At 34.3% G+C, this 26,748-nt stretch overlaps 1 protein-coding gene across 4 annotated transcripts in view; it reads left to right on the top strand.

Annotated features, from left to right (window-relative positions):
- Sh (Potassium voltage-gated channel protein Shaker) overlaps positions 1-26,748 on the top strand; it is a 627,168-nt gene that overhangs the window by 446,726 nt on the left and 153,694 nt on the right. The gene's annotated exons all lie outside the window — the stretch shown is intronic.

Below are 26,748 nucleotides of genomic sequence, written 5' to 3'. Positions count from 1 at the left end.
TTCCCCCCTTTCTACATCCCTGCGACGTAACCACTTGGACGGACAGTAGATATCATGTCTGAGTAATTTTATCTGTGCGGGTCGGGCAGAAGTGAAGATTGAATTTACAGTACGTAAGGTACTCTTTTATAGAGTAGGTACAGAATTATTTCAACATGAGTTACTAGTACGAAGGACGAAACTGGTAATTGGGATTAGGTACAATAGTCTATAGTGCCATAATATGCACATTAGAACTGAAGTCTGTATCGAAATGAACGGTCACCATTTTGAAAATTGTGTTTAAATATCCATATTATCACAGTTTACTATATACAGTCACGAAGCTTGAGTTTTGAGGGTGCTAGAAACAATAGACTGTGACGGTACTATTTTGCATTGCCTGTAATGAGGCGATATTAGCGATCCTAGTGGTGAGCAACTACCTGATGTTTGCATATTTACTACGTATTGGGCTTCGCAACTTTATATACTAGACTGTGATTTTATGATTATTTTTCAATTTAACTTCATTCTCTATATTGTACGCTAATGTGCTGTAGACAGTATAATATACACAGCATAATGAATACGTCCACATGAACAGCTCAGTTCGTGAGTAAAAACACTCATTGTTAATACTGTACTGTATTTTGATTAAACAAAAACCTAACGATAAATTATCGAACTCAAAATCGCGATATTTCCTGGTTTACGTAAATTGATGAACTACTTTTCTTCCCTCCTATACCTAGTTAAGTGATTTGTTTGTATATTACGCCAGTATAATCGAACTACAGTCGTGGAAGGGGGTAGCAAACGGTGTTTCCGGTTCTCAGCTGATCCAAAGGTATAGACAGGTTAATATTAGCAATGTTAGTAAAAATAAAATGATGTCCCTGTACTACTAGATGCAGTAAGAGCATTGTCTTTTCTCAGAGCAGGAAGAATCGGCTGATAATTTTATTGTTATAGTCCCGTTGTTCTAATTTCCGGCAGCCAATCGCGTTGCAAGTCGGCTACATTTAAACGTGTGCGTCTTGTGATTCGCTGATTCATTTCTTAAGGCTCGATAAATACTTAATATAATCGCCCGCCATTTTGGCTCTTTCGTTGGCGTTCGCAGAAAGCACACGAAGACGTTATTTGCCGCTCAATTATTTTCTGAATTACATTGCGTTTGATTTATTATCATAGGAGCTGCGACATGATAATGTTTAACGGTGTGGCAAATAGATTCCTCGTATGGTAGCTCGGCAATGTAAGAACAAAAATGGCGAACGTTACTAGCTACCAAGACTTTATAGAGCCTTAACTTTCAACACGTAAGCAAAGAGGAGGAGTCACGCCGGAAGTAACAGCGTCGGGACTACAGGGTGTTTAAAAAATACGGGGCATAATTTCAGGTATGTATTTCCCACATGTAGACAATCAAAATAGTTCATTACAACATGTGTCCGGAAATGCTTTATTTCCGAGTTATGGCCTTCAAAACATTGAAATTCACCGGAACGTTTTTCTTTCCGCAGGTCGTTGCCGTCAAAGGAGACATTAAGAGGGCACTCTGACAGTTCATTCCGAGGCGAAGGTTACATTCAGTGTTGTGTAGGCGTTAGACTGCGCGACATGTATTCAAATCAAGAGCTGGCAGAGATACACTTCATGTACGGTAAGGCGGACGGCAATGCTGCGCTGGCTCGTCGTTTGTACCAGGAGAGGTACCCACAGCGACAATGTCCAGATCGGAAGACATTTGTACGTCTCCATTACCGTCTGTGCGAGTATGGAAAATTTAACTCTCCTGGTTTGGGAAGTGGGACGACCAAGATCTACAACTCCAGAAGTACAGGAGGAGATTCTGGAGGCTGAGAACATGAATCCTTCTATCAGCACACGAAGGGTAGCGTTGCAAGTCAATGTTCCTCATACGACTGTCTGGAGACTGTTGAAAGAGTATCAATTGTATCCTTATCATTTGCAACGTGTACAGGCCCTGTCACCAGCAGATTACCCTGCACGAGTTAGGTTCTGTCAGTGGTTCTTGCAGCAGTGTGGTGTAAATCCGAACTTTCCTGCCTTAGTATTTTTACAGATGAAGTACAGTTCACACGAGATGGCATAACAAATTTCCACAATCAGCATGTATGGGCGTATGAAAACCCACGTGCAACTGTTCCATCTCATCACCAGGTGCGGTTCTCCCTCAACATGTGGGCCGGTATTATTGGTGATCGATTAGTTGGACCCCATGTACTTGTAAACAGACTTACGGGGCAGGCGTACACAAACTTCCTGGAAAACACCATACCTCATGTTTTAGAAGACACTCCACTGATCAATCGTCAACACATTCACTTCTTGCATGATGGCGCTCCTGCACACTTCAGTCGTACGGCTCGCCGGTAGGTACTTGGATCAAAGATTTCCTGATCGATGGATAGGTAGAGGTGGCCCAATTGCTTGGCCTCCACGCTCACCTGATATGAACCCTCTCGATTTCTACTTGTGGGGGCATTAAAAATCATTGGTTTATTCGTCTCCGTTGCCTGATTTGGAATCCCTTCGGAATCGAATTGTGGCATGTTCTGAGGACATACGCAATACTCCTGGAGTTTGGGATCGTGTTCGCAGGTCAATGAGACATCGATGTGAGGTCTGTATTCAAGCAGGAGGTGGACATTTTGAACATCTTCTGTAATGACAACGACCTGCGGAAAGAAAAACGTTCCGGTGAATTTCAATGTTGTGAAGGCCATAACTCGGAAATGAAGCATTTCCGGACACATGTTGTAATGAACTATTTTGATTGTCTACATGTGGGAAATAAATACCTGAAGTTATGTCCCGTATTTTTGAAACACTATGACTGTGAATTGTTCAGTTCACATCTCTACGTTACAAATCCCTACTTTGTGACTTTCTGGTCTAACGTGTCGGGAACCGTAAACAAATTTGTTTTGCAATCCTCGTCACTGCACATTTCTTTGTGTCTTGAGAGGCGCTGCGTGGATTATCTGCCCCCACGTCAAAAATTGCTGCTGCCGTTTTGTTGTGAAGCTGTTAAGCACATCTCTATTAATCTTGGCTATGGAATAGTTCCAGCACTTGACGCTGGAGGGCAACAGAAAACAATGCCTCTCAGGGACTGACTGGGATGAAAGGAGGGCTTTGCAACCCTCATGCGGGCGCGTCCCTCGGATCGCCCTCAAGTTGCTGTATCAGTCTTTTAAAACGCTGATGCTCTCAATAAAGTCATCAAGATCTCGAATCTGCGGCAAAGGCTCTAAGATAGAGTAATTCGACAAGTTTCGCATCTGGCAAATATCAATGCGCTACCCAATTATGCAGCTGGCTGTCAGGAGATGGACAGATTCAAAGCCTTGCTGAACCTAACTGGAGTTTGTGGTGGATAAAAATTGTGGAGCACGTAAGTTGTCTGAATATTTCCATTTGCTATACCGATGATACCCATTCACTACGTTATCAGAAGAATCGATCTTATTAAATTATTTAAATATTTATATGCCTATTTATTTAACGTTTATTTATTTATGAATTTATTTATTTTTATTAATTTATTTATTTATTTACTTGTTTATTTATTATTTATATATTTATTTAATTTTTATTTATTTATGTGTTTATATTTATTAATTTATTTATTAACTTTATTTATTTATTTACTTATTTATCTATCTATTTATTTATCTACGAGTACTTATTCATCGATTTATTTATTTACCTATTTATCGATTTATTTATCTATTTATCGATTTATTTATTTATCTATTTATTTATTTGTCTACTTATTTATCGATTTATATATTTATCGATTTATTTATTTATCGATTTATTTATTTATTTATCTATTTGTTTATTTATCTACTTATTTATTTATTTATCTACTTATTTATTTATTTATTTATTTATCTACTTATTTATTTATCTATCTATATATCTATTTATTTATTTATTTATTTACTTGTTTATTTATTATTTATATATTTATTTAATTTTTATTTATTTATGTGTTTATATTTATTAATTTATTTATTAACTTTATTTATTTATTTATTTATCTACCTATTTATTTATCTACTTATTCATCGATTTATTTACCTATTTATCGATTTATTTATCTATTTATCGATTTATTTATTTATCTATTTATTTATTTTTCTACTTATTTATCGATTTATATATTTATCGATTTATTTATTTATCGATTTATTTATTTATTTATCTATTTGTTTATTTATCTACTTATTTATTTATTTATCTACTTATTTATTTATTTATTTATTTATTTATTTAGCTACTTATTTATTTATTTATCTATCTATATATCTATCTATCTATTTATTTATCTATCTATCTATCTGTCTGTCTGTCTGTCTATCTACCTATTTATTTATTTATCTATTTATCTACTTATTCATCGATTTATTTATTTACCTATTTATTTATTTGTCTACTTATTTATCGATTTATATATTTATCTATATGTTTATTTATCTACTTATTTATTTATTTGTTTATTTATCTACTTATTTATTTATTTATTTATTTATCTACTTATTTATTTATCTATCTATATATCTATCTATCTATTTATTTATTTATTTATCTATCTATTTATTTATTTATTTATCTATTTATTTATCTATATTTATTTATCTACTTATTCATCGATTTATTTATTTACCTATTTATCGATTTATTTATCTATTTATTTATTTGTCTACTTATTTATCGATTTATATATTTATCGATTTATTTATTTATCGATTTATTTATTTATCTATTTGTTTATTTATCTAATTATTTATTTATCTACTTATTTATTTATTTATTTATTTATTTATTTATCTACTTATTTATTTATCTATATATCTATCTATATATTTATTTATTTATTTATCTATCTATTTATTTATTTATCTATTTATTTATTTATTTATTTATTATTTTTCCCCCACCTAGCACCACATCACTCTCACCGTAATCCCTGTCCAAGTAACCCAGATACAATAATAATCATCTTCGAAATCATCAGCTGTGAATTTTGCTTTCATTTTCCTTTACTGCGTCTTCTAATCCTTTAACTCCTGGAATATGGCCGGTTAGATATTACCGTGGTTAGCCTCCTGTTTTATTATTATTATTATTATTATTATTATTATTATTAATGCATTTATTTATTTAATTTGGCAGAGCTAAGGCTAGCAGGCCTTTTCTTCCGGCCAGCTGGATTGTAATTGAATACAGTAACAATTGCATTAATATCTTGACCATACAGTAACATGAAAGTGAGTAGAAATAGTAAATAATAAAAGAAAAAGTAAATGTTGAAAATTTGTTAAATAATTAGTGTTAGTGAAACAATAATAATAATAATAATAATAATAATCCATGGCGCTACACCCCATGAAGGGCCTAGACCGACCAGCCGGCTGCTGGTCTCACGCCCACATGCCGAAGAAGAGGTGGATGATCATGCAACCAGAATGGAGGTATCGTGTGGTCAGCACGATGATCCCCCCAGCCGTTATAGCTGGTATTCGCAACCGGATTTCGCTACCTATCGTAGCTCCCCAAGTGCATCACGATGCTGGGTTGGCACCGTTCCCATACACTGGCCGAAATTTCATGAGAATTTCTTCCCCCATGAAGACTCGAACCAGCGCGCATTCCGTAACGCCAGTCCTAGGCGGGATGCCTTAGACCACGATGCCACGGCGCGGGACAATCCTAAACATTGATGAGAAATAGTAATTATTATTATTACTATTATTATTATTAGTATTATTACTATTATTATTATTATTACTATTATTATTATTATTACTATTATTATTATTATTACTATTATTACTATTATTATTATTATTATTATTACTATTATTATTATTATTACTATTATTATTATTCTATGATATACATAACCATTAACATTGAGAAAATTCAAACAATAATTATTTTAACAAAGTTATTTGAAAATTACTTCCTAATCTATTCTTAAATTCATTTGATGTCAGACAATCTCTGACATTACTCGATATGGAATTCCATAGTCTAAGCTCTAACCAAGGTTTATGCAGATTAAAAATGCTTAATCTGTGTTTAGGTGGCACTAACCGGTGGTTACACTAACCGACGTTAATTCACGTGACCATTACAGTCGCGGAAAACAAACCCAACCAGGCAATGATCCCATCGTGATTGGAACCCATAGCCAAGCGCGACCTCAGATCACAACACCAGCTCCTTACTTCTGAGCTAGCCGGTGTCTATGAGCGATTAAAGCCTGGTTGGTATTTTGGGATTCGACAGCATTAGCGACAACGAGAACGTTAAGTTCGTGATCTTTTAAAAATGTGTACAGTACACAATACTGCATTGTAAAGTTCACGCAGACAATATCCTCCCCCTAATGTCAGGCGCGCACCTGCATTGACGCCTCGCCTCCTAGCGGACTAATTCGCTACTACATAGCTGCCAAACATTTTATTTATGCCTCAGATAAGTCTCATGTCTCCTTACTCAAATGAAGTAAAAGGCGTTGTACGAGTATATTTCTTCCTAAATTATAAAATGTAGTACGTATTTTGTTTTTTTTAATGATACTTAATCTTGAAACATCTATGGCCGGTTTTTCCAAGTATTGTTAGAAAATTTAACATCTGTTAAATACTAAACAGTTTGTTAATTAATAAAATTTTATGTTTTCAACACCAGTTTGGTTTAACAGATTGTTAACAGTTTGTTAATTTTAAATATAGTATTTCGGGCAGTTAACTCGTTTAACAGTTAGTTAAATATGGCCGATGTCTCCACAGCTGTTCGAACAGAAGTTCCGAAATTAATATTTTGTGTCTCTCTGTAGGGAATGTTTAGCATATGACTGGTAATATAACATTTAAAAAATACTTTCTACTGTTTAAATACGTCAGTGTTATTTTATTTCTTTCGTATTTCGTAGCCATAATAGCAATGAGCAAATATAACTGCTGCTAGATAAATTAGATTATTATGGAATTAAAGGTGTTGCACAACAATGGTTTCACTCATATGTCATAGATAGGAAACAGAAAGTTGAAATCAATACAACTATGAAATCTACATCGACATGGGGAACTATTAATAATGCAATTCTTCAAGGATCAATATTAGGTCCCCTACTTTTTCTAGAGTTTATAAATGATCTTGCCCCCCTAATAAAAGATGTAGGTCATCCCATATTATTTGCAGATGACACAAGTGTAGTAATTACAGCCAATAACTCCAACACATTCCAATCTTCAACAGAGGAAATTCTCTTCAAAATATGTGACTGGTTCTCAGTCAATAAATTGGTATTAAATTGTAACAAAACTAACATAATTCAATTTAAATCCTGTCCAAATTCAACGTCGCAAATTTCTAGCGCAATAATTAACAATAGATCCCTATTAGAAACAACAACAACCAAATTTCTTGGCTTAAAAATCGATAATGTATTAAATTGGAAAATTCATATTAAAGAAATTACCCCCAAACTAAATTCAGCTTGTTTTGCTATTAGATCTATGCAAAAGATAGTAAATATCAATACCTTAAAAACAATATACTTTGCATACTTCCACTCGGTAATGAGTTTTGGAATAATATTCTGGGGAAATTCCACAGATAGTAACAATATATTCCTATTACAAAAAAGAGTAATTAGAATAATAGTAGGTGCCACATCTAGGGAATCGTGTAGGACTGTTTCCAAAAAACTATAAATAATGCCCATGGCTTGTCAGTATATATTTTCATTAATAATCTTCCTCGTATGTAATCGTGAAAACTTTGTAACTAATTCAACAGTTCATAGCATAAATACACGTCAAAAAATGACTTTCATACTCCATCGGCAAATCTATCGTGCTATCAAAAAGGAGTGCGTTATATGGCAGTAAAAATTTTTAATAGCCTCCCTATCGATATAAAAAATGAAACTCAAAACATAAAATTATTTAGGGCCAAATTAAAGAAGTACCTAATTTCTCACGCCTTCTATTCTGTAAGTGAATTCATGACATTCAATAATACTTCATGAAATTGATACTAAAACTTTGTGTTGTACTAGTAGACTATATTGTAAATCTCGTCTGTATATATTTCATCTAGACTGTGACTATAAATTAAGATTTTATAATAGTATTAAGTTTTTTGACTTGTTCCATATTCTAGCTGTAAGCATGTATGAATACCATAGAATGTTAATAAATACAATACAATACAATACAATACAATACAATACTTTGTAATTATTATTCAGCACGTCACCTACAACTTTCATTTGTCAACTGTTTGTTTATGGAGCGTGGCCTACTATAACAGGTTGTCATTTTATGCAAGTTTCATGACTCACTCTATAATATAGAATTTAAAGATTAATTTTAGCCAATCAAAAATTGTCTTACATGTGTAGAATCATTACCAACTGCTGTTGAGTAGTTAAAATAGTGCTAACAGACGTTATAGTTAAGTGTTGGTTATCTTAAACAAAATTATGTTGAACAAATGAAAGATACATTAACAAAGCGTTAAAAATAAACAGACTGTTAATTTAACATTCGTTAAGCAAAATTAAACATTACTTGGACAAACTGGCCATTAGTGTAACGTTTTGACACTCGTGGTGCCATGGAAACAGAAGTTCAGCAAGGTATGAATTTTTGTCTCTTGGTTTTCCATTCACTCCGTTCATTGAATGCGTCTATGTTTTCCACACAATTTGTCTAATCTCCAGAATTGAGATAGATAATTCTGCCTCCGGTTTTTCCGTGGTTTTCTTATCTTCCTGAGTCCTGAGGGTATAATAGTATACTATACCATACTTAATACATGATTATGCCATAAGATGTATGTGCAGAGACCCGAAGTATAGTGTAAAATATCTTCATTTGTCCGTTAACTGTAACCTGCAGAATTCTTCCAGCATTTTTCTTCTGTCAGTGACTTTCTTTAAGTGTAGAAGTGTATTCAACTTTTAAAATAAAACTTCAAATAATACTGGTTTGAAAACCGTTGTTAAGTGGTTGTGCTGTGAATCGTGCTCTGTAAGGAGCTTAAAGATTCGGGCCATTTTTTTGTTTCTGGGACTGTACATACTGTGTTTTATTACTTTAATTCGAATATAGATCTTTAGCGCAATCACTGGGAATTCCTTCAATCCCCTGTCAATTTTTACTTTCCTATTATATGTAGATCTTGGTTTATATCCATACATGTCAACGTATTTAGAGATTTTCACAGAAACACATGTTCTTGCATCCTTCATCTTAAAATTTGTTTTTAATGTCTTGTCTTTCTTTCTGTCCATCCGCATAGCCTATGTACGCCTATAGATTCTTGGCCTAAGCTGTTGGGTGTGTTTTGTTCATATTGAGTATTAGTGTGAATTCATCGAGGAGTGTTGAAATTCAACTATTTTACCAAAATATTAATGAATCTGTATCTTGATTTTGAAAAATAACACAAACGGCGATTTATCTCTTATCCCCATCTACCGTTTTTTTTTTTTTTACTTACCGGTACATTTTTGTAAGGGCCAGCAGAGAAACATACTATTTTAAAGGGACACTCCAATAAAAATGACGCCTTTTTTTTTCCTAATAATTTTTTTCAACCAAATTTCGAGAGCACGTTGACTATGTAAACTTACTTATTTACTTACAAAAGGCTTTTAAGGAACCCGGAGGTTCATTGCCGCCCTCACATAAGCCCGCCATTGGTCCCTATCCTGAGCAAGATTAATCCAGTCTCTACCATCATATCCCACCTCCCTCAAATCCATTTTAATATTATCCTCCCATCTAAGTCTCGGCCTCCCCAAAGGTATTTTTCCCTCCGGCCTCCCAACTAACACTCTATATGCATTTCTTGATTCGCCCATACGTGCTACATGCCCTGCCCAACTCAAACGTATGGATTTAATGTTTCTAATTATGTGAGGTGAAGAATAGCCTACAAAGCGTGCAGTTCTGTGTTGTGTAACTTTCTCCATTCTCCTGTAACTTCGTCCCTTTCAGCCCCTAAGCAGCTTATCCTTAAAAACCCTTAAGGAAACCAGGTAGTGATTAGGGGTCCAAAATCCGATTTTTTATTTTGTGCTTAAAAAAAAGTACAAAATTTGCTCTTTAAAGCAATACAAATATTGTGATGGGTATTTCTGCAGATACGCCCTTTAAACAGCCTCTTTAAATTTGACGGTGTATGTAATTCATACATCCTTCTTTTTTTAAATGCAGTTTCCTGTAAGTTCACATTTTTCATACTTAAGTGCATTTTTCTCTGAAACTACTGAATAAATTTTCATGAAATTTTTACAGTGTTTTCTGCAGCCTGTGTTCTACATAGTAGACCTACGGGTTTAGGAATATCATATACATAATATGAGAAAAAAATACATTGAAAGAATTGCAGAAATGTTAAACAAAGTTAAATATTTTTTTCTGCTTCACTAGGAGTGAAATATTTAACTAAATTTTGCTTTAGAATTTACAATATACATTATTAGATAACTTCAAAAATACAAGGTATATGAGTGAAGATTGTAGCAAGTAATGTGCACCTGAAGAATGAGGTACACCTAGCAAAGCGGGAAAACAGGTTATCAGTTAGGGCCTTTCTTTTGCACTTGGATACGGAACTATTTAGTTGTCTTTTATACCACTGAGTTCAGAATGATTGATTGTGTAAGCATGGAAATTTTTATTCCACTCTGAGCACTAAAAGCCTAGAAATATTGAACTAAACTTTTGTACTGAAATGTTTTAATCGTACAGTTATCACTACCCAGTCCCCTTAATCTCTGTTCCTCTCTCAAAGTGAGAGTCCAAGTTTGATGTAGACTAGTTGTTTAATTTGATCTCAGAAGATTGGAATGGCTGGAACGCTTACACGGAATGAATATTAGGATTCCAAGGATCATTCTCGATGTAGGCTTATGGAATAATCTTGGAAATGTAGGATTAAGAAGGTGGGGTTTGAGAGCTTGAGATTGAAATATGATTAGGTGGCTGTAATTAGGGGGTAAAGTCTAAGATAAAAGGGCTATTATGATAAAGATGGTGGTGGTGGTGGTGCTGATAGCAGTGATTGTGACAGTATCAGGCTGATGGTGAGGAAACCTGCCCCAACAAAGACAAGGAAGGCTCGCGGCCCACTGGGTGAGAACCGCGGAGACAGCAACAAGCTATTGTTAGGCGCGGCCACCGCACTAAGAATAGAGCTCAATGGCCAACTGGGCCGGCCGCTTGTGCACTAATAGCCACTTATTAATAAGCACTGCGAGCATTGACTGATGTCAACCAAACCATTTCGTTCCGGTCCTACGTGCCCATGTTCATGTTGACAGCATTAGGTTCGTGTGCCTTACAAGGCAGTATTGGGCAAACCGGACGGGAGCCATTGTAAGACATATATAGTCCGGGTCAGCTTACTTTATACCCTAAGGGTGAAACCTAACCATTTTCCCCCCATTACTACATATGCTAGTGGATTATGGTGATTTTATAGTTTGAAGGTTGAATTTTCTTTTGCCAAATTCGTTTAGAATTTCGATACTGAGAAATAAAACAACTGGTAGTGATTTTTTAACTGTTATGTTGGCAGCAGGAACAGCTGTTGTCGTTAGTGGAAATTACGTAAATTCAAATTGTTCTAGATTTCTGAGCCGATTACTGGAAGCTAGTGAAATTCGAACGTATTAATAATTACTTAATATCAGTTTTATATTAATACATAATAGTCATTTTATGTGTTGCGTTGTGGTTACAATAATTCAAGATTATAGTAAGATAAGTGTAAATAAATATAAAATGAGATACATGCACTTGGGTGATCGATAAAAAAATGCGCACGGAGACAACAATTGTAACTAAAATTGCAAAATTATTAGGAGTGAGTAAGTATTCTTAAACATACATTTTAAAGTGGCATTCGGTTTTCGGAGTTTGTACTAAACATTTCACGTGATGAAACAAAATACATTTTTAGGTTAGATCTCGTGGATCGTAAACCGTTTAGTCAGAGTAATGAATTTCATGTTGTCAGACAAAATACATTTTAATATTAGATCATATTAATTTACTGATTTCCAACATAATGTACGAGAGGTCCAGGAGGAAAATATAGGCCTACTTTTTCACAAAATATTGAACCATTTAGAAAACACCTCCCAACATAAAGATGAGATGTGGTAAATAAATAAATAAGCAAGACATCGTTATTGTTAATAGTATATTATTATTATTATTATTATTATTATTATTATTATTATTATTATTATTATTATTGTTGTTGTTGAACATGTCATTGTGATTTTACCCTCTTTGGTGATATCTGGTGTTAGTTGGCAACACTGAAGAGACGACCAAATTAGTCTTTTAGGAACTGCTCTTACGTGATCCTCACTATAGTCCGGGTCAGCTTACTTTATACCCTAAGGGTGAAACCTAACCATTTTTCCCCCATTACTACATATGCTAGTGGATTGTGGTGATTTTCTAGTTTGCAGGTTGAATTTTCTTTTGCCAACTTCGTTTCAAATTTCGATACTGACAAATACTACAAATGGTAGTGATTTTGTAACTGGTATGTTGGCAGCTGAGACAAATATCGACAATATTTGTCGGTACTGGAATTCCATGAAATTGAAATTGTGCTAGATTTCTGAGCCTGTTACTGGAAACTAGTGAAATTTGATCATATTAATAATTAATTAATATCAGTATTAATATTAATACATAAGAATTATTTTATGTGTTATAATTCAAACTATAGTCAGGTAAATTTTTGGAGTTAGTACTAATAATTTCATGTGGCCAAACAAAATATATTTTTAGGAATTTCGTATTGCCAGACAAAATACTTGACATTTTGATCCCTTTCTCGGACAGTTTGCCAACGAAAATAAGTTATTTAGTACGAAGGATCGTGTGATATCTGGTAACAGTTGGTAACACTGACAAGACGGCAATATTTGCTGTTTAGGGACTGTTCTTATGTGACCCTCACTATAGCTACAAGGATAGAAAAATATACGTCTTGATTACACAACTTTTAACACTGTATCACTTCGGAATATGTATGATAAGAACTTTCCTGTGTTAAATTTCAACGTACTTTGTTAACATGTTTCGACCTATTTTCGGTCATCTTCGGAACTGGTTGTTGTTGGTCTTGGCGCCACTTGTTCTGTTTCCTGTGAGGGTGTGTTCCTGTGGTATAGTGTAGAGTCAAAGAGTGTGTGTGTTTTGAAATTGAGTTGTGTGTTGAGAATTTCGTTGGGGTGTGTTTTCGTGTGTCTGTATATTTCATATTGTTCTAGTGTGTTTAGTTCCTAGCTTTTTGGTTGGATGTGTAGTATTTCCATGTCTGTGTTGATGTCTCTGTAGGTGTGGTTAGCATTTGTGATGTGTTCTGCATATGTGGTGGTGTTTTGTAATTTTGTTATGGCTGTGATGTGTTCTCAAATGTAACACCTGCAACAACTTCTACATAGGACAGACAGGCAGATCGTTTCAAACACGTTACAAAGAACATAGTTAAACTTTTCTCGGCCCTCTTAAGTGCTGATTTGGAATCTGAGTGATAACCAACAGTAGCTTTTCATTTTTCAATGTCTCGTGTATCTCCTCGGCATTCATCAGTGCTGACGTGTTTTCTAAGTTATAACCAATGGCATTACTTCTTCCATACGCAGACCCGCCCCTTGTTGTCACACTCTGTGGAGTGACCAAAGAAGTGACAGTGACGTACAGGGTAGGAGTGTCTGTTTCCCCTTATCTTCCCGAGTGGTGGAGATATCACGTGCATTAACAGTGATATTTATTTTCCATTACAGTATGTATACAAACAGTGTTTACAATGCAGTTGGCTCTTTACAGAATATTACATTAGCCTATATAATAATAATAATAATAATAATAATAATAATAATAATAATAATAATAATAGTAACAATATTAATAATAATAGAAACAACAATAATAATATAATAGTAATAATAATAATAATAGTAACCATAATAATAATAATAGTAACAATAATAATAATAACAGTAATAATAGTAACAATAATAATAATAGTAACAATAATAATAATAGTAACAATAATAATAATAATAATAATAATAATCCGTGGCGCTACAGCCCGTGAAGGGCCTAGACCGGCCAGCCGGCTGCTGGCCTCACGCCCACATGCCGAAGCAGAGGTGGACGATCATCCAACCAGAATGGAGGTATCGTGTGGTTAGCACGATGATCCCCCCAGCCGTTATAGCTGGTATTCGCAACCGGATTTCGCTACCTATCGTAGCTCCTCAAGTGCATCACGATGCTGAGTGGGCACCGGTCCCATACACTGGCCGAAACTTCATGAGAAAATTTCTTCCCCCATGAGGACTCGAACCAGCGCGCATTCCGTAACGCGAGTCTAAGGCAGGATGCCTTAGACCATGACGCCACGGCGCGGGACACAATAATAATAATAATAATAATAATAATAATAATAATAATAATAATAATTTTATTTAACCTCGCAGAGTTAAGGCCGTAGGGCTTTCTCTTACACCAACCAGGATTAAAACGTACTTACATAGTTCAACATACAACTGGATCGGATTTAAGTAATTACATACAGATATAATTTACATAATGATATCAAAAGAGGCAGTTAAATAAAAATTTACCTAAAAATAAACACAGTAGAATATATATTAACTAGTGGCTTGTGCAGCAAATGCTCCAAACTAAGTTCATTAGACGTTCGGATAAAAAGTTTTCAGATTTATTTTCAATGAAGAATACCAAACATTTTGAAAGTTATTTGCTTCCATAATAATAAAACATACTCCCTCTGAATGTTTTTTTTGTGGCAAATACTTTCTCTTGAACCTATAGCTACACCTTCAGGTTTTGAGTTTCAACGCGAAAACGCAAGTAACAATTACAGAACGATCATTGGGTTCTTTATGTGGGAATAAAGCAATAGCTATTTCAGGTCATTGTGGATTGTAGGTGAAAGTTAAAAATGTCAGGTTTGCTATGCTTTCGAACAATAGACATAGCATCTTGGTATAGCTGCTGCATGTAGAGATTGAAATGTAGAAGGTAAAATCATTTTATCCTGCTAAGAGATCTTGCTGAAATGATCGGGAGACTACAAAATTTTGTAGGCCTCTTATTTTATCAGTAAGTAATACTTTTGGTCTTTCCTTAGGAACTGTAATTTTTGCGCTCTCTCGAGCCAATACTGAAGAGAATGACGCATATAAATATCTACACCACACCGCCGTTAAGTGTATGAAAAAGACCCAACCCCACTTGATTATATAAATATTTGATTTTTTAATAACAATATTATCTTATGTAAGTTTTGTAGTTATATATACTATATAGCCGCCACTCAGAAATTATAGAAATGAAGACCTAATTTAAGATATTCTCTACATCTACTTACATAACCCCAAAACGTTTCACTTTCGTATCATCAATATAGCATTAATATGTATAATTAACGGAAAATAGTCACATCATGGCATTAACTACAATAATATTTCATTTCTAATGGTAATAATGTCATCAAACTACCTCAAGTTTTGTAGATTTTAATTTCCAATACACAGCTGTACCCAGAAAATTACACACCACAGAATCGAACCTGTAAATTATTTTTAGTAAGTTAAGTTTTAATAACCAATTTAATTTGAGCTCTAAATATGTCAGCATTCTTGCACATCATGGCCTTCGTGTAATATTGTTTACTGTAGTGTGTGTTTTGTTTTATTCTGAAATGCAATTAGCTAGTTCTCAAAACTGACGACAGATGGATTTTGGAAAATAGGAAAATTGTGTTGAAAAATTGACATTTCACTGAAAAGTACTATTTTTCTGAAAAACTTTGAGTTCCAAGCTTCAAAATGAGGGGTCATTTATTAAAATCCATTCAGCCATTTTCCCGTAATTTCCATTACCAGTTCAAATTATATATATATACTAGTGATTGTGCAGCAAATGCTGCTGCAAACTAAGTTCGTTAGACGTTCAAATAAAAATTTTTCAGATTTATTTTCAATGAAGAATACTTGTCTTTTTGATAGTTATTTGCTTCCATAATAATGAAACATACTCCCTCTGAATGGATTTCTTTTAGGCCAAATACTTTGTCTTGAACCCATCCAACTTCAGTTTTTGAGTTTCAACGCCAAAAGCAAGTATCAATGTCAGGACGATAGCAGTAGCTATTTCAGGTCATTGTGGATTGTAGGCAAAAGTTAAAAAAAAAAAAATGTAAGGTTTGCTAAGCTTTTGAACAATAGCATTTTCGTATAGCTGCTGCATGTAGAACTTGAAATGTAGAGCGTAAAATCATTTCATCCTACTAAGAGATCTTGCTGAAATGATCTGGAGACTACAAAATTTTCTAGGCCTCTTATTTTATCAGTAAGTAATATCTTTTTATCTTTTCTTAGGAACTGTAATTTTTGCGCTCTCTCGAGCCAATACTGAAGACATTGACACAAATCAATATCTACACTACACCGCCATTAAGTATATGAAAAAGACCCAACCCCACTGGGTTAATAAATATAAAAATAACAATATTATTATCTTAAGTTTTGTAGTTATATATAGCAGCCACTCAGTAAATTATAGAAATGAAGATCTAAATTAAGATATTCTCTACATTTATTTACATAACCACAAAACGTTTCACTTTCATGTCATCAATATAGCATCAATATTATGTACAATTAATGAAAAATAGACGCATCATGATATTAACTATAATAATATTTAATTTCTAATGGTAATAATGTCATCAAACCACCTCAAGTTTCGTAGATTTGAATATCCAATACACAGCTGTACTCAGAAAATTATACACTGCAGAATCAGTTTTTAATAACAAATTGAATTGAGCTCTAAATATGTCGGCAATCCTGCAGGTCATGGCCTTCGTGTAATAGCCTATTGTTTATTGTAGTGTGTGTTTTGTTCTGAAATTCAATCAAGTCGGCCGTGATTCAATAAAATTAGTTCTCAAGACTGACAACAGATGGATTTCGGAAAATAGGAAAATTATGTAGGAAAATTGACATTTCACTGAAAACTACTACTTTTCCGAAAAACTTTGGGTTCCAAGCTTCAAAATGAGGGGCGATTTATTAAAATCCGTTCAGTCGTTTTCCCGTAATTTCCATTACCAGTTCAAATTATATATATATATATATATATATATATATATATATATATATATATATATATATATATATACATATATATATATATATATATATATATTTAAACAATTAAATTGTTTTTCCTGGCGGTTCTCTGAATACACCGCCACTATCTAGTATTCGTCTACCTTACAAGAGCAATTATTTACTTGGAAGTGTTTTAGTGAACTTCGAAAGGACAATCTTGATTTCTGGCCGCGAATGTTGACTGGGAGAGAATTAGGAACACAGGTTAAGAGGAGACGTCTCAAAAGTTGCGTAGTGGCGTTTTTACTCCTGACACTTTGCATATCCCTGGTCTCTATTGATGTGAGTGACTCCAGAACTACACAGCCTTATCGTGCCGGTTTATTGTTCCAGAGTTGCATAAAAGGCACCGATGAAGGCTGGAAGTGTTTCGCATACGTCAGCAGCAATTGAATGAACAAATTCAGTTGGCAGTCGTGATTATTGTGTTCTTTGTCGAGGCAGGCGCTTGTTTTGATAGCGGCCAGTGTTCTTTTAGTAGCCAAATGAAGCTGATACGTGGAGCTTCTAAACTATAAACATGTATGCGTCAGTTTCTCTAAAACCCAGAGCTACCTTGCGGAACGAACTTCACGTCTCTACCTTCCTGAATACACGGCCCGGTACACATTCTTACCATATCTGCCATAAATCTGCAATGCGTGTTTATATTTTTCACACAACAAAGAATTCTCTTTAGGCTATATATTAGGAAACTTTGCTTTGGAATATAAGTTTGTTATTTCGTTGCATTTGAAAAAAACCTCCATCTTAATATATAAAATTAAATTTGGGTATGTATGTATGTATGTATGTGTGTATGTTCTCTATACAAATCTACACGCTTTGACCGATATTTGCCAAAGTTTACACATTTTTCCTTCATAACCAGGAGAAGAACATAGGCTATATTAAAATTGTGTAAATGGAAGTTAAACTAATTAAAAATATAAAAAATAAAAATAAATAGATCAAAATTCATGTCCACACCTGTGGAGTAACGGTCAGCGCGTCTGACAGCGAAACCAGGTGGCCCGGGTTCGAATCCCGGTCGGGGCAAGTTACCTGGTTGAGGTTTTTTCCGGGGTTTTCCCTCAACCCAATAAAAGCAAATGCTGGGTAACTTTCGGTGCTGGACCCCGAACTCATTTCACCGGCATTATCACCTTCATTTCATTCAGACGCTAAATAACCTATATGTTGATAAAGCGTCGTAAAATAACCCAATAAAATAAAATAAATCAAAATTCATGTATAATATTAAAATGCAAAATCTTCTACAGTCAATTGTTTTTTATAATTGTGTGTTGTATTCAACATCGACTTTCACGAGGCCTTGGAAATTTTAACATGAAATTAAATTACATTGTTGTTACACATCATGAAGGCTAAAACTAGATAATTCATGCAGTAAGTATCTTTATGCCCGACCATGCCGAAATGTAGTAATTATACACCTGGTAGCAGACCTTTAATGCATGTCATTAAAGTACACCTACTCATTAAAGTACAGGTCTTTCAGCCAATGACGACTCAGGTTACAACTGTTCAGCCAATGACAGGTCAGCTTTCTACCGTTATAAAACCGCAAGTATCGATTATTCTCGGATATGCAATCGAAAGAGAATTAGCGAAAAGCCACGGAGGCTGGAAATCCAATACTGTCGCAGAAGGTTATGTTCTGTTACTATAATAATTAGCGTTAATTGTAAATAATATACAAATAAATTCAATTTGTCATCTCGTTTTTCAATGTCTAATTTAATTTCAATGTTATCTCTGTAGGTTCTTATGGCCTAGCAAGGTCAATTTGGACATCTGTTCCTGGGAAAAAATCAATACTTTCGCGTCTGCGCACATCTCACAACATACGGGACATTGCTCCAGGTCAGATGCAATAAAATTAATAATATCAAGTTAGAAATATGGTCGAGCATAAAAAGTCGTATGAAACTCGCCTATAATGGTAATTAAGAAGCTCGTATGAAAATTATGAAACTCGCTTGCGCTCGTTTCATAAATATCCATACTCGCTTCTTAATTACCTTCATTATAGGCTCGTTGCATAATGTACTATTACGCAGTCCAGGACCGTATTATGAATTCCTCGATGCAGTTTTGTAGATAGTGAGCAAACTGTTTTATACAATTGAATTATAGAATTCTTTGAAACTAGAAGGATTGCTACGACATAATTTACTTAATATTGTATAACCAATAGTACTATTGCGAAACCCACCAAAATTATGCACGAATAAGAATTGGTGTGAAAAACTCATATGAAAATAAAAGAATTGGCAATATTAACTGCAAAAAGAAAATGAGATGCTTTTATTCCACGTATTGCTAGGATACTCATTCAATTTTAAGCAACTGCAATTTCAATGCCACTAGCATATTTTGTAATGGCCATATTGAAATGAAGCTCAAGGACAGTCGCTCAAAGTTGCAGACATTAACTTAAAAACTGCGTGTTTTTCACATCCTCAACTATATTTTATACAAAGAAGTGAAAAAAAAAAGATTTTACACATATCAATAAGCAATTCAATGATACTTTTGTCATGTTGTTAATGTAGTATGTGAATGTATATAAGCCCACTGAAAATAACGTATTAATTCTCAAAATATTGTTGTTCGCGTCCGAAAATGTGTTGCTGCGAAATTATATCTGTATAATCACGTTGAAAATTTAGTATGTTAAGCGTTGTGGAAATAAAAATCTCTTAATTTATAAAATACCGGCAGGCCCATACGTTTCTCAGAATATTAGGCTTTATGTTACAAAATGACTTATTGCGAGTTTATATTGTATCTGTGTATAAAATTAGAATTAATACTAGTGGCTTGTGCAGCAAATGCTGCAAACTAAGTTCATTAGACTTACAAATTTTTCAGATTTATTTTCAATGAAGAATACCAGACATTTTCAAAGATATTTGCTTCCATAATAATGAAACATACTCCCTCTGAATGTTTTTTTATGCCAAATACTTTTTCCTGAACCTATACACCTTCAGGTTTTCAGTTTCAACACGAAAACGCAAGTAACAATATCAGTCGGTTTTTCATATGGGAGTAAAGCAATAGCTATTTCAGGTCATTGTGGATTCTAGGTGAAACTTAAAAAAATGTCAGGTTTGCTATGCTTTCAAACAATAGCTTAGCATCTTGGTATAGCTGCTGCATGTAGAGGATAAAATCATTTTATCCTGCTAAGAGATCTTGCTGAAATGATCGGGAGACTATATAATTTTGTAGGCCTCTTATTTTTATCAGTAAGTAATACCTTTTGGTCTTTTCTCAGGGACTGTAATTTTGCGCTCTTTCGAGCACATTAAATATCTACACCACATCGCCATTAAATACATGAAAAAGACCCAACCTCACATGATTAATGACTATAAGAATATTTAATTTTTAATAACAATATTATTATCTTACGTAAGTTTTGTAGTTATATACCTACTATATAGCCGCCACTCAGTAAATTATAGAAATGAAGATCTAATTTAAGTTATTCTCTATTCTATAACCCAAAATGTTTCACATTCATATAATCATAATATTAATGAAAAGTAATCACATCATGGCATTAACTATAATAATATTTCATTTCTAATAGTAATAATGTCATCAAACCACCTCAAATTTTGTAGATTTTAATATCCAATACACCACAGCTGTACTCAGAAAATTACACACCGCAGAATCAGACCTGTAAATTATTTTAGTAAGTCTTGAAGTTTTTAATAACCAATTGAATTTGAGCTCTAAATATGTTAGCAATCCTGCAGGCCATGACCTTCGTGTAATATCCTATTGTTTATTGTAGTGTGTGTTTTGTTTTATACTGATATCCAATTAGTTCTCGAAACTGACGAAAAATGGATTTTGGAAAATAGGAAAATTATGTAGGAAATCTAACTCTTCACTGTAAGTCACTATTTTTCCGAAAAACTTCGGGTTCAAAGCTTCAAAATGAGGGGTCATTTATTAAAATCCGTTTAGCCGTTTTCCCATAATTTCAATTACCAGTTCAAATTATATCTATAGATAATATGTTCTGAATTTATGAGACATAGTTTCAAGTTATATTAAAAAAAAACTGGATATGATATAAGTGGGTGTACAGCGGTCAAGAGGTAAACAATCTTCCAATATAAATTAAATTATATATGTATATATTGATTTCGATGCTGAAACTGATCAGAAAGAGGAGAAGGAATTATATTTTCGTTGGGTTTTACTTTATTTATAGTTTGATTTTTCCATTACTTTATTTGTATTTCTGGCGGTGTGGAAGAGAAGGCCTAATGGCCTTAACTACGCCAGAATAAATAAATAAATAAATAAAAACAAGTAAATAAATTTAAAACAACAGTTTAACGTCAGGCACATGATGAAATGTTTTCTTTTTGGTGCCTGATTTGCAACTCTTTTAAATTGAGTTAACCCTGGCAGGCATTTGGCTAAGGACTTCATTAATCCATGTAAGTGTCGTTAAGTAAAGATTCATCTTTATGGGCGAGGAAAGCTTAGTAAAGACAATTCGTTTTGGTTGTGTATAGTTAGATTTCCGAAAATTTAATAAAGAGTTTAATTAAAAATAGAAGCAGAAAGGAAAACCCGGGCAACGCCGGATGTTTTCAGCTATTATTTCTATAAAAATAGCCTACCTCTAAAATATATTCTCGAAATGCAGTTGTTTATTGTATAATTTTAAAAGCCAATATAGAAATTGTGCTTCATAAATGTAAAATAGCGTGCTTTTAGGAGTAAAATGACATAGACATTTTAAATTCATCTTTAAAATTGTTTGAGATGTATCCATTTTAGTGCATTATATTATCCTGGCAATTTTTTTTCTAAACGTTGGTCCCTAAAAGGATGGACTGAGAAGGAGTGTATGCATATCCCGTCTCCAGAGGGTCAGAAATGACACGATTTTGGAAAAGTGGAACATATAAGAAGAAGTGATCGACCGTTTGGAATGTCAAAGGCTTCAGTGGTTTGGACATGTTCAGAGGATACCCGAGGAACGATGGCCTAAAAAAATTTTGTATTGGTCACCCCCAAGGAGGAGAAGAAAGGGACGACCTCGACTTACATGGAGAGGAGGAGTTGCTGAGGCCATGGAGGCTAGAGGGTTGGAAAATGGATGTTGGGATGACCGACAACAATGGAAAAGGGGAATAAAAGGCAACCGCTTAAAGTGGAAACGCCTATAAAAGAGTAAGTTGGTCCCTATTTTTTTTAAGAATTTAAGTTGTGATGTTTCTACATACAGAAGAATTTGAAAATAAAATTAAATAAAACGTCACTATCTTTTCCCCCTATCCGGAATGACCTGGCCGCCATTGCCTTTGTTCACCAGAATTGCTCGACTTCCCTGAATTCCAACTTGAAAACCGTGAAGAAAGCGTATGACTGATGGAGCAATGGTTGAATGAGAATTTGCACATGGACTGGAGTAAACGGGCGGCCTCGTATTTGCCGGACCGCGCCGACGGCTCGGTGGGTGTTGCAGCGGCGCTGGCGTTGCCATGGCAACCAGGCAGAGATCAATGCCGCAGTTCACGACTCGTGCTGCAATGGGATTCTTGGAGAGGAGCTGCGAATACCAGAAGGCGGGCGAGTAGCAAATAACACGTAGGATTTCATGCTTCCCGAGACTTTGTTTGCCACGATGTTAGTTGCATTCTGCATCGATATACAGTAATTATATTTTACATTCATATCTGCGGAATATCGCTCGACACACGCTGACAATTTCCGAACGCATGTACACCTTCGTAGATTGACATGAAACAGCTATGTAAGAAAAAAGGAGGAAGGAAAGGAAGGAAAATGTAGAAGGAAAGAAAGGAAAATGTAGAAGGAAAGAAAGACAGAAAGAAAAAAGGAAGAAGGAAAGAAAGAAAGAAAAAAGGAAGAAGGAAAGAAAGAAAGAAAAAAGGAAGAAGGAAAGAAAGAGAAAAAAGAAGAAGGAAAGGAAGAAAATGTAGAAGGAAAGAAAGGAAAATGTAGAAGGAAAGAAAGGAAAATGTAGAAGAAAAGAAAGGAAAATGTAGAAGGAAAGAAAGGAAAATGTAGAAGGAAAGGAAGAAAAATGTAGAAGGAAAGAAAGACAGAAAGAAAGAATGTAGAAGGAAAGAAAGACAGAAAGAAAAAAGGAAGAAGGAAAGAAAGAAAGAAGGAAAGAAAGAGAAAAAGGAAGAAGGAAAGAAAGAGAAAAAGGAAGAAGGAACGAAAGAAAAATGTAGAAGGAAAGGAAGAAAGAATGTAGAAGGAAAGAAAGACAGAAAGAAAAAAGGAAGAAGGAAAGAAAGAGAAAAAGGAAGAAGGAAAGAAAGGAAAATGTAGAAGGAAAGAAAGACAGAAAGAAAAAAGGAAGAAGGAAAGAAAGAAAAAAGGAAGAAGGAAAGAAAGAGAAAAAGGAAGAAGGAAATAAAGATTAAAAGGAAGAAGGAAAGAAAGGGGAAAAAGGAAGAAGGAAAGGAAGAAAAATGTAGAAGGAAAGAAAGACAGAAAGAAAGAATGTAGAAGGAAAGAAAGACAGAAAGAAAAAAGGAAGAAGGAAAGAAAGAAAGAAGGAAAGAAAGAGAAAAAGGAAGAAGGAAAGAAAGAGAAAAAGGAAGAAGGAACGAAAGAAAAATGTAGAAGGAAAGGAAGAAAGAATGTAGAAGGAAAGAAAGACAGAAAGAAAAAAGGAAGAAGGAAAGAAAGAGAAAAAGGAAGAAGGAAAGAAAGGAAAATGTAGAAGGAAAGAAAGACAGAAAGAAAAAAGGAAGAAGGAAAGAAAGAAAAAAGGAAGAAGGAAAGAAAGAGAAAAAGGAAGAAGGAAATAAAGATTAAAAGGAAGAAGGAAAGAAAGGGGAAAAAGGAAGAAGGAAAGGAATAAAAATGTAGAAGGAAAGAAAGACAGAAAGAAAGAATGTAGAAGGAAAGAAAGACAGAAAGAAAAAATGAAGAAGGAAAGAAAGAAAAAAGGAAGAAGGAAAGAAAGAGAAAGAGGAAGAAGGAAATAAAGATTAAAAGAAGAAAAGAAAGGAGAAAAAGGAAGAAGGAAAGGAAGAAAAATGTAGAAGGAAAGAAAGACAGAAAGAAAGAATGTAGAAGGAAAGAAAGACAAAGAAAATAGGAAGAAGGAAAGAAAGGAAAATGTAGAAGGAAAGAAAGGAAAATGTAGAAGGAAAGAAAGACAGAAAGAAAAAAGGAAGAAGGAAGGAAAGAAAGAAAAAAAGGAAGAAGGAAAGAAAGAGAAAAAGGAAGAAGAAAATAAAGAGAAAAAGGAAGAAGGAAAGGAAGAAAAATGTAGAAGGAAAGAAAGAAATAAATAAAAAGAAGGAAAAAAGAAAGAAAGAAAAAAAGGAAGGAGGAAAGAAAGAAAGGAAAGAGGAAGAAAGAAAGAAGAGAAGGATTCATTTATAAACTATTGTCTAAATAGTTCTGTGTAATTAATTCTTCACATTTGACAGATATACGTTTATTGTAATCTGTTCTAATCTCGCTGTGTTCTTTCGTTTTCCTCCAATTAAATAATAATTTGAATGTTCCTAGAACAGTGCTTTCCAAAGACAGGTCGCGGACCCTCTGGAGTCGTGTAAGGAGCTGAGGCGGTTGCGAGTTGAGTTAGAAAATAAAATTAATAACGCCTTAATAACTTAACATTTATTTTGTATTTGGAATCATGAACTAAACCATGTTGAACAAAAATATATAAAGAAGCAGTAGTTATAAAATAATAACTAATTAATATGATGAAATAGCGAGTTTTCCAGGAAGTAGCCTCCCAAAACTCGACCCTGTATTCGATGTACACAGTGGGATCATTTTCAAGTTCACGGAAATTTGTCGCCTTTTCTTTGATGATTATCGTAGATAAGAAACTTATTTTGCATAAACACGAGGTTGCAAATGTTATAAAAAAAATAAGAGCTTCTTTTGCAAGTCACGATGTACTATTGTTCCATTTTTATACAAAATTGGCCTACGCTCTGAGAAAAAAAATGTCTAGTTTCAATATTCCATCAGTCTGTAGTCAGTACAAATTTCCTTCATATTTTCTGTAAATCCACCAGTTCAACATAACTGTCTAAAAACAGATTCAGTATTCTTCTGTGATTGCTGTAATTGATTTTTATTTTCTTCCGTAAAGAAGTCGAACATTGTCTAAAATTATGTGAACTTTCTTGCATATCTGTAAAGCAAACTCAGTATTTCTCAACCATATGTAGCTAAACTTTCCATTACTACTTTAATACACTGGAATGAATCACATTTCATTTTGTCAAGTGACGTCAATCAGAAACAAAGATTCTTCATACATCCGTTGATTTTATCCCTAACTATTATTATGTTAACATGTACTTACTTACTTACTGGCTTTTAAGGAACCCGGAGGTTCATTACCGCCCTCACATAAGCCCGCCATCGGTCCCTATCCTGAGCAAGATTAATCCAGTCTCTATCATCATATCCCACCTCCCTCAAATGCATTTTAATATTACCTTCCCGTCTACGTCTCGGCCTCCCTAAAGGTCTTTTCCACTCCGGTCTCCCAACTAACACTCTATATGCATTTCTGGATTCGCCCATACGTGCTACATGCCCTGCCCATATTATTATTATTATTATTATTATTATTATTATTACTTACTTACTTACTTACTTACTTACTGGCTTTTAAGGAACCCGGAGGTTCATTGCCGCCCTCACATAAGCCCGCCATCGGTCCCTATCCTGAGCAAGATTAATCCAGTCTCTATCATCATATCCCACCTCCCTCAAATGCATTTTAATATTACCTTCCCGTCTACGTCTCGGCCTCCCTAAAGGTCTTTTCCACTCCGGTCTCCCAACTAACACTCTATATGCATTTCTGGATTCGCCCATACGTGCTACATGCCCTGCCCATATTATTATTATTATTATTATTATTATTATTATTATTATTATTATTATTACTTACTTACTTACTTACTTACTGGCTTTTAAGGAACCCGGAGGTTCATTGCCGCCCTCACATAAGCCCGCCATTGGCCCCTATCCTGAGCAAGATTAATCCATTCTCTATCACCATATCTCACCTCCCTCAAATCCATTTTAATATTATCCTCCCATCTACGTCTCGGCCTCCCCAAAGGTCTTTTTCCCTCCGGCTTTCCAACTAACACTCTATATGCATTTCTGGATTCGCCGATACGTGCTGCTTGCCCTGCCGATATTATTATTATTATTATTATTATTATTATTATTATTATTACTTACTTGCTTGATTACTTACTTACTTACTGGCTTTTAAGGAACCCGGAGGTTCATTGCCGCCCTCACATAAGCCCGCCATTGGTCCCTATCCTGAGCAAGATTAATCCAGTCTCTATCATCATATCCCACCTCTCTCAAATCCATTTTAATATTATCTTCCCATCTACGTCTCGGCCTCCCTAAAAGTCTTTTTCCCTCCGGCCTCCCAACTAACA

This window comes from Periplaneta americana, chromosome 7 (genome assembly GCF_040183065.1).
Source record: "Periplaneta americana isolate PAMFEO1 chromosome 7, P.americana_PAMFEO1_priV1, whole genome shotgun sequence".
Taxonomy (NCBI): Eukaryota; Metazoa; Arthropoda; class Insecta; order Blattodea; family Blattidae; genus Periplaneta; species Periplaneta americana.
Note: the sequence above shows the minus strand (reverse complement) of the source record. Positions and strands in the feature narration are given on the sequence as shown.